Raw genomic sequence first — 9,172 nt, 5'->3', positions numbered from 1 at the left:
TACTGAGACAGGGGAAGCAAGCCTGGGCACTCAGCCACCCACAGGATAGTGAAGGAAAATAACCAACAGCACACCTGGCGTGGAGGGAGTGGGAATTGGCACTTTTGGGAGGGGCTCCAACTCACTGTGTGTGTAGTTAAAGATAGCCTTGAACGTTTTTTTTTTTTTTATAGACAAGGTTTTAAAAACTACTTATCTTTATTTATATATGTGAATGCCGGCAAGTATGTATGCATACCATGTGTGTGCTTGTTTCTGGCAGAGGTCTTGGATTCCCTGGAGCAGAGTTACAGATGGTTGTGACCAAAAATATAGGTACTAGGAATTGAATCCAAGTGCTTTACAAGGGAAGCCAGTTCAACTTTGAATTTCTGCTCTTCCTACCTCTACCTCTAGGATGACAAGTGTGCACCACCACATTTATTTACATGGAGCTGGGAACCGAATCCAGAACTCTGCCACCAGAGCCACATCCTAGCCCCTGTAACAGCTGGTGTTTCTGTTTGTTTACATTGGTTTTTTTAAGACTTAAAAAAAATTGTGTGTGTGTGTATGTGTGTGTGTGTGTGTGTGTGTGTGTGTGTGTGTGTGTGTGGAGAGAGAGAGAGAGAGAGAGAGAGAAAGAGTGAGTGTGTGTGTGTGTGCAGGTACCCATGAAGATCAGATGAGGGTGTCGGGGCCCCTGGAACTGAAATTAGAAGCAGCTGTGAGCCACCTGCTACAAGTGCAGGGAACCAAACGTAGGTCCTCTGCAAGAGCAGTGATGGCTCTTAGCTGCTGAGCCATCTCCCCAGCCCCTCCCCAGCTCCTGAAAAGCTTCTACACCTGCTGCAGCCCTTGGTTTCTGAGGCAGGGTCTCACTATAAGAGCCTTTCTGCCCTGGTACTAACTGCAGCCCAGACTGGCCTGAACTCGAAGTCATCTTACTAATTCAGTGTCTTGAGTGGTGAGATTATGTGGTCACTACGGCACACATTTATTTGGATAGCATATTTGGTTTATAATCTAACAAATAAAGCTTGCCTGAAGAACAGAGTGCAAAACTGGCCATACTAAATTAGCCATAGAGGCCAGGCAGTGGTGGCACACACCTTTAATCCCAGGACTCTGAAGAGAGGCAAATGGATCTTTGTGAGTTCAGGTCATCCTGAGCCACATGAAATTGATCCAGTCTAAAAGAGAAACAGAGCTCTCACAAAGGTGATCCCAGCACTTGGGATCCTATGCCTTTAATCCCAGCACTAGGGAGGAGACAGGAGCTAAGGGCAATCTGAGGTTTGATGGAGAAAGATGCAGTCTGGAGATGCAGTATGAAGACAGGATCACCCTTTCCGTTGGTAGTGGTGAGAACTCTTAGTGGCTGGCCACTTTGCTTCTCTGATCTTCAGCTTTAACTCCAATATCTGTCTCTGGGTTTTTATTATTAAGAACAGTTAGAATTCGTGCTACAGGTTCCATAAAAAACATCAGGAAAGAAGGAAGAAAGAAGGGAAAAGAGAAAAAAATTCATCTGGCAACATGAGGGCGCAAAGCAACATTTGCACTGGAATGGTTTCTATAAGGTAGGTTTTCTCAAAGTGACATTGTGGCGTAGCTCCTCAAGTTAGGAAAGGCTTCCTGCCATTCCAAAAATGCTTCCATGCACCTCCACCCAGTTCCCACACCTTGGGTGAGATACATCACATCTTGAACTCCCTCCTGGGAGCAGTTGTGGGCATAAATGACACAAGCTCAAAGAAAACATGACTAGCAGAAGGAGGTGAGTTTTCCAGCCAACACTTTATATCACTCTCCTTGTCAAACTCCCCAGTCTGGAGCAATACTATAAGTCATGCCTCTCATGTCTGTACAGTATGGGTGCCAGAGGTGGGGCCCTGGTTAAAAGGAAAGAGAGAGAGAGAGAGGTTATAAAAAAGAAAAGAGAAAATGAAAGGAGAGAGAGAGAACCCCTTAATCTAACAACTCAGGAAGAACAAAGTCATCCTTGGCTAACAGGGAATTTGAAGCTACCCTGAGCTACATGAGACCTCCTATCTCAAAAACAAGACAATAAAATTTGCTTTTGTCTAATGTTACTTCACACCAAATGCATAAGGTCCAGGCAGACAAAGCTGCCTCCACCTTGCACCTTGTCATTGTGCTGGCTGAAACTCACTGCCTCATTTGTCACAGAAGGATACAAGACTGGAGAAATAGGGAATTCAATGTAGCTCAGTGGGTAAAAGCGCTTGCTTCCAAATCTGATGGTCTGAGTCTGATCCACAGGACCCATATGGCCTCAGATTCAGGAATAAGGCAGAGAACAACAGAGCAGGGCAGTTGACATCCTTCCCTGTGGTCAGGAGCACTTATGGGTGCACACTCATACACACAACATAGGCTCAGTGTCAACCAACCAAGCAAAGCATTTCACAACACAGACTGGACTACAACTGCTACTACTTACTTGTGAAAGTTACTTTCACCAAAGCAAAAACATAAACCAAGAAACATGAGAATACTGAGTTAGTCACGCATGACTTTAGTCTCAGCACTCAGGAAGCAGAGGCAGGAATAATGTATTTGAGCTCCAGGATAGCCAGAGCTACATAATGAGAACTTGCCTCAAACAAACAAACAAAAAAATAAAAAAACAGGTGGGTGGTGTGAGGCAGAGCTCTGAATTTGAGATCAGCCTGGTCTACAGAATAAGTTCCAGGATATTGGGGCTAGAAAGATGGCTCAGTGGTTAAGAGCACATACTGCTCTTCCTGAGGACCTGAGTTCTATTCCTAGCATACAGGTCAGGCAGCTTACCTGTAACCCCAGCTCTGACTTTTGACCTTTGTGGGCGCTTGTATTTATGTTCACATACCTCCCACATAATTAAAATAAATATTTTTTTAAAAAAACTATGTCTAAAAAAAAGGTTCCAGAATAGCCAGGGCTACACAGAGAAATCCTGTCTTGAAAAAACAACACAAACAGAAGAGAAAGAGTTGAGATGTACAGCTAGAAATGCAATGAAAGTCAAGTTGAGGCAGGAAGGGAAGGCAGGCCAGGTAGCTCCCGGTAGGGAAATGATACCTCATATTAATTACAATTCTCAATTGTATTCCACAATTACGTTTTCATACAGCAATAAAAACAATATGAGCCATCAAGTGTGTGCTTGTTTCAGGACAGTGACTCAGCAAAACCACGGGATGTCTGGAAGGCATCTCAAACCCAACCAACCCCAACCTGAACTTCTGACCATCCAGAGTCTGTGGGCTTTTTAGCTAGGATGCCAGATGGCAATTTACTATCATGGACTCCTTAAGGTCCACAGAGGCCCTCACACCAACCTTGAGAAGAGCCTGCCCCAGCCAGTTCCGCCTAGCCAATCAGAGAAGCCTATTTTCCCCTAGGCCAGCTGATAGGTTATTGTGACAGGTGGATTTCTGGTGTTGCTCTGGTGATACCTGGGTCTCTTTCCAACTGATTGCTCAGTGAAGGTGACAATGATAGGATTTAAATATACATAAACGCATAGATACGTGTGTGTGTGCGCACGCTCCTTATTTTATGTGTATGAATGTTTGTTTGCATATATGTCTGTGCACCATCTGCAGGCCTGGTGCCTTGTGTACCACTGAAACTTAAGTTATAGATGGTTGTGAGTTATTATGTGGGTGCTGGGAAATGAACCTGGGTCCTCTGGAAGAGCAGCCAGTGCTCCTAAATGTTGAACTCTCATTTCAGCGCCCACATACATATTTATTTTTAATATTTAAAAGAGAGCTGGAGTTGGGACCTGGAGAGATGGCTCAGTGGTTAAGAGTACAGGGACATATGGTACTGGGGTGCATATATGCCTTCCCCAGAAAAACACAAACCAAAAGAGAAACAGGCACTAATAAACCAGGGCTGCTTGAGTAAAAGGCATTCAGCTGGGGAGCCAAGCTTGTGAGCAGCCCCTGAGTTAGCCCTTCTGAGTTGTCCTCCAGCATCCTTGAGACTCTCAAACCTTGATCAGTTCATTTCTCTGGGCCTGTGAAACGCAGGGTCATACTTCCTGCCTTGTTCACATTGGGACCTGCAGGGAGCAGTGGAAAGAATCAGGGTTCCCTGCATCCCTCTGGCTCTGAAGTAGGTTGCTGATGGTTTGAGCAGGAACACATTTCTGTCCCTTAATGAGGCCAAGCCCTGCCTCCTAGAGAGTGGGCATAGCATGGGTGTGGCAGCCTTCATGCCTGAGGATCTTCTGTAGAACAGGCCAAGCCGGTGAATGGCCTAGACAAGCCTGGGGGCAGGCTGTGGCAGGAGTGGGGGGGGGGCAGGACTGGATTCTAACTATACCTACTAATAGGAGTGGGAACTGGGTGTGGTGTTTGAACACCTGGGGTGCGGTTGTCACTCTTCCTAATTCCTCTGTTGGGATACAGTGGTGACAAATAGTACCACACTCAAAATTAGAGAATTATGTATACAGTCAATATCCAATTGTGAACCTGAAATATCTCTATTTCAGCAGCCTCAAAAGAACTGACTCTAACTTCATACTCTAAACACCTCGCCAGCCCTCCTTTTGGTTAAATTATAAAAAGCCTTTGTGGAGCCGGGTGGTGATAGCACACACCTTTAGTCCTAGCATTTGGAAGGCAGAGGCAGACAGATTTCTGTTAGTTCGAGGCCAGCCTGGTCTACAAAGAGAGTTCCACGACAGCCAGGGATACACAGAGAAACCCTGTCTTGAAAAAAAGAAAAGAAAAAAAAAAAAAAAAAAAAAGGCCTGTCTGAGGAGGTGAGCAGTTGGGAAACTGCTGGCTGATTCTAGCTGATTCTAAGGTCTAAAGTTTTGGTTTGGGTTTTATTCTTCTATGTGTTAGAATTCTCTCTCTCTCTCTTTCTCTCTCTCTCTCTCTCTCTCTCTCTCTCGTGTGTGTGTGTGTGTGTGTGTGTGTGTGTGTGTGTGTACAGGCATTCCAGCACCATGGTGCTCTTGTGGAGATCAGAAGATAACTCTCTGGTGTTGCCTCTCCTTCCAAGGATCAAGCTCAGGCTTGGTAGTTGGCTGAGCTCTCTGGCAGACCCACAGCAAGCACTTTTACTGGCTGAGCCATCTCAGTGGCCCAGGACCCTTGAAGAATAAGGAGGTCAACAGGGCTGGAACTGAGAGAGTTCGGGGTGTTGATGTCAGGAAGTGGGTGTGGCTGAGTGGGCTACCTAGCCTAAGAGACATGGATTCCATGGCAGGCTTTCGAGCAGGGGAAGAGAACAATCCCAGTAGTAACAAGTGTGGCTCCAAGTATGAAGTGAGAGGCAGAAGTGTGGGTGGTCCATGGAATTTATGACATCTGTCCAGTAGCAGCAGAATGAGTTCCACGGGGTCATACTCAACGGAAAAGAAAGCAAGGAGTCTGCAAGAGGGTCCTAGGCCAGGGACCAATGACTAGTGGTGGCCAGAAGAGTCTCACTGTGGCTGGCAGAGCTCACAGGATGTGCTATTGTTGCCTGGGAGGTGTGAAGCAGCCACCTCCCACAATGCTTCCCCTCTGATAAGAAAGCCATTTGTCAGAGCCTACTAGCTACCAGGCAAGACTCATTTCCCAGGCACCTAGAGAAATGCTTGGTCTTTGGAGTTGTGAGGAATCCAGCACCTAAGGTCCAGCCCCAACCATCTTATTGGTTATACTACCAGGGCAAGTGGTTTCCATTGGTTAAAATGGGAGGAGCAGTTCTGTCCACTGGGAACAGTTGAACCTGGAGCCTTGAGGATCTCCCAAGGAGCTATATTTAAGGGGGTTCGCCGGAGGCACAAGCTAGCCTGAGACTTCTCACTATCCTACCCACAGGGAATAACTCTAGACTCACTCCCATCCCCAGCCTTCTTCTGATGTGTGCTCACCTCTCACCAGACCCCTGACATCTGGCCAGCTGGGGCTGGAGTGACCCTGGGCAAAGGGTGTGGTCCCCAGGAAGGTCACATAAACAGACACCCACACCAGACTGTGATCGCTGGTCTGAGGTTGCAAAAGCAGAGCCTTGGCAGGAATCTCTGGGAATTAAAGAGGGGTGGGTGTAGAGCCAGCTGAAGTTAACCTGCTGCAGGAGTGGCATGTGACAGGGACACAGACAGAGAGAGAGAGAGAGAGAGAGAGAGAGAGAGAGAGAGAGAGAGAGAGAGAGATACCAAGAAGCTCTGAGAGGAGCCAGAGAGATGGCTCAGTGTGTAAAGGCATTTGATGCCAAGCCTAAGGATCTGAGTTCATTCCTGGGGACTCACAATGAGGGGGGGAGGAAAAAAAAACAACTTTGACAAAGTGTCCTTTGATCTCCACACACATGACATGATACACACATGCATACACACACACACAAATAAGCGTAATTTTACGAATTTTAAAAATAGACCCTTACTTATGCAGAAGGGTCCAAGACAGAGTCAAACCCGTCCCCAACTGGGGGTCAGGGGGTGGGGGCACATGGCTTTAATCGCAGCACTTGGAGGCACAGGCAGGAGGATATAAGTTTGAGGCCAACCTGGTCTACAGAGCGAGTTCCAGGACAGTAAGGGCTACAGAGAAAGAAACCCTGTCTCAAAAAACAAAACAAAACAAAACAAATCCCTGTCCTCCAAACACAACAAATGCTATACCCAGCTATTGAGATCTTAAAGGCTGAGAGGAGTGGGGCGGAGACTGAGAGGCTGCGTGCGGGAGGAGTCAGACCCTGCTTATTTGGGGACCTGGAAGTTCCCATCATCGTCATTCAGCTTGCACCCCACTCCCCCTCTTGCCTCTTGAGAATGATCTGGAAATGGGGGAGGGACCTGTGCTGCTGGAGCAAAAGAGACCTGTCCACACCCGGTGAAGACTTCAGCAGCCGCGCCCATAAATTGCGCTCATAAATTGAGCTGCCCAGTTACTACCCCATTAAGGTGTCTTTGGGATGCAGACTCAGGGGTCCAGGCATCAGAGGACAGATTGAACCCCTTAATTGGAGTAGGGGTGTGGTTCACCTGGAAAGCCCCTCCTTTCCCCGAGATTCTGTGCCCTCCCACCCCAGAGTGTCCCTGGAAGCGAACCCGAGGGAGAAGCTAGGACTTGCTGGTACCAGTCGCCGCTGGGTCACTCTCCGGTGCCACGGCGCGTGGCACAGGCTGGCAACCCGGGGCTGGGAGGAGGAGGGGGCAATTGCTGTCCATCGCCAGCACTCCTCCTCGCCGGCCCGCCCCCAGGCCTGCCACCCGCCCGCGTTGCAGCTGTGCAGTGTTCCTAGGCGCATAGCGCTGGGCACACCACCCAGGCGCAGAGGTGAGTGTCCAGCACTGGGGAACTCGCAGGAAGTGGGACTCGGCTCCTTGGAGCCACTACGGGGGTGGAAGGGCACAATGATCCTTGCTGGAGTTTCTAGATCCTTTATCCTAGGCCTCCACTCGTGTGTCCCACCCCCCCCCCCGTGGAGAAAACTGAAAACCCCAGGGGTACTCGCAGATCCCCTACTGGGAGAGAGTGGGGACCCCAGGAATCCTCCAGTTCAGCCTGACTGGGCTCCTGCAAACTTTTCCTTTTCCTAGGAAATTCAAGTCACCGGAGTGTTGGTACAAAAGTCCGGACCCTCTGCTGAGTATACTGCAGCGGAGAATGCTGCATGGCCTGTGCCGCTCCAGCACCTAGAGTGGCCCAACCAGTACCTCCAAGTCTGTCTGTCTTCGCGGCTGGTCCCCTGTGTGACTCTGAAGTTGTCTGGGACCTCTTTGTCCCTTTGCCTTCCTGGTATTGAGAAATCTGTCCCCCAGGCCTGGGTTTTTCTCATCTGCTAAGAGGGACTTCTGTGAATTATGTTACTATTTTTGTGGGACTGTGTTTATGAGAGAAACTCACACCTTTGGAGCTACTTTTGTTTTGTTTGTTGAGACGGATTTCTCTGTGTAGCCTTGGCTGCTCTGGAACTCACTCAGGAGTCAGAGGAACTCAGAGATCTGCCTTCCTCTGACTCCTGAGTGCTGGGATTAAAAGAATATACCACCACACCAGGCTTGCGTCTACTTCTATACAAGGCATTTCTTTAGAGTCTCCCTCTGTTCATACAGAAAATGGGACTAAGAGGGCCTCAGTTGGTGGTGGGCTTGCATAGTATGCAGACAGCCCAGGGATACATGTCCAGATAAACTGGGGCAGTGGCATGCCCCTGTAACTCCTAACTCAGAAGGTAGAAGCAGGAGGATAGAAATTCAATGTAACTTCCAGCAGCTTAATTTGAGGCCTTGTCCTTTGTTTAAATTGAGTCTATGCAAGACATTTCTTATTGTAAAATTTTAGAGGACGTGATAGCACATGCCTTTAATCCTAGCACTTGGGAAGCAGAAACCGGTGGATTGCTGTTAAGTTCCAGGCCAGTCAGGGTTGCATAATAAGACTTTGTTTCAATTTTTTTTAAAATCTCATTTACGTGTGTGTGTGTGTGTGTGTGTGTGTGTGTGTGTGTTGGCGGATAGTTGGGTGGGACTGTGGATGTATGCATGCCACACCACAAATATAGAGGTCAGAGGACAGTTTGTGGGAGTTGGTTCTCTCTTTACATTGTGTGGATTCTAGACATGAAAGTCATTAGGCTTGGGTGCAAGTCCTTTACCCACTAAGCCATCTTGCCAGTCTTGCAAGGTATTTCTTTAGGAACCCATTTTTGCTCATCTATAGCCCAGGACTAAAGACCTACCTAGAGGGTCAAAGGGTTGCTGGCAGGTCAGGGGAGTTGTGATTTATGATGTGTGTCTCTGCTGGGGGTTCCCATGTGCTGCTCTGCAGCTCTGACTCTGCAATGAGTGTCCAGAACCAACTTACTCACTGGGGCTTGGAGGGGATGACATTTCTTTTTTTAAAACACGCTAGAGCCAATGTGTGTCAAAGCATGTGCAGTGTGGGGCACTGGGCCCCAGGCTGGCTGTGGGTGGAGGTTGTGAAATTGTGGCCTGTTCTACTGGGTGTGAGACCATTCCCAGGGTTGAGCCCCTGTGGTGGCTTCTGTCATTGAATCTTCCATGCACCCATGAGAAATGTATTCTCATGTTTCTCTGCCTGCGGTTGGTTAAGAGGGAGTGTGCAGCTTTTGGAAGAGGGAGGGTGCTAGAGCTCAGGGCCTCCTGGTATACAGTCTTCTAGAGAGCTAAAGCCTCAGAGCTGGGCGGAGTATCTGTGCCTTCATCTGT

The sequence above is a fragment of the Phodopus roborovskii genome, unplaced genomic scaffold, assembly GCF_943737965.1.
Source record: "Phodopus roborovskii unplaced genomic scaffold, PHOROB, whole genome shotgun sequence".
Classification (NCBI taxonomy): Eukaryota; Metazoa; Chordata; class Mammalia; order Rodentia; family Cricetidae; genus Phodopus; species Phodopus roborovskii.
The sequence above is the reverse complement of the archived record's forward strand: the minus strand, read 5'-3'. Positions refer to the sequence as shown.